A 735-nucleotide genomic window follows, 5' to 3' on the forward strand; every position below is an offset into this window, starting at 1 on the left:
ACTCTCCTAACAATATATTCCACCAGCATTATACGTCTATGTAATGGGAAACACATTTTACACAGACCAATCCAAACCAGACTCTTATTTTATGGTTATCAATATCTAATTACAATTAATAATTCTGGTTATTTCACTTGTCTCACCTTATTGTTATCAGCTATAGACAGCTTCTAAACACTTTTCTCATTATAACATACAAATCATAGCAAAGAACATTTTTATCCTCAGCCATTATCTTGACCGTTCTCTGAATTGTACCGTTTTCCTCGTTATGAAAATTTCTATTGCCCTTCCTCTGTGACTTTTTTCTGTACGTAGCAGTTACACAGTCTCCCAAGCAGTTGGCTGGATGGCTGGTTTGCGATGCACAGGGAAACCAACAGCCTAGGTTCAATTCCCCACACTGACAGAGGTTACCATGAAGGGAACGGTCTCTCAACCTTACCCCATCACCCGAGGTGTGGTAACCCTCAGCGTAAACCACCACGAGAGGTCTCTCTCTCTATCGACAGAGCATCCCCATGGTCCTTTGGAACTGTATTGTATCACTGTTAACATTTTAAAATGTTATCCATATCATCATTTCGTTTTTCCTTATATTCCTGGATGTTGTGGAGCAGTGTTATTTTGTCCCACTGTCAGCATTACCCCCACACTGTACATTCCTGACCATTCCTCAAAAATCCATGACTCGGTCATCATTTATGAAACTTGTGGTCTGTGTCTCAAAAA

This window comes from Hemiscyllium ocellatum, unplaced genomic scaffold, assembly GCF_020745735.1.
Source record: "Hemiscyllium ocellatum isolate sHemOce1 unplaced genomic scaffold, sHemOce1.pat.X.cur. scaffold_360_pat_ctg1, whole genome shotgun sequence".
In the NCBI taxonomy this organism is placed as follows: Eukaryota; Metazoa; Chordata; class Chondrichthyes; order Orectolobiformes; family Hemiscylliidae; genus Hemiscyllium; species Hemiscyllium ocellatum.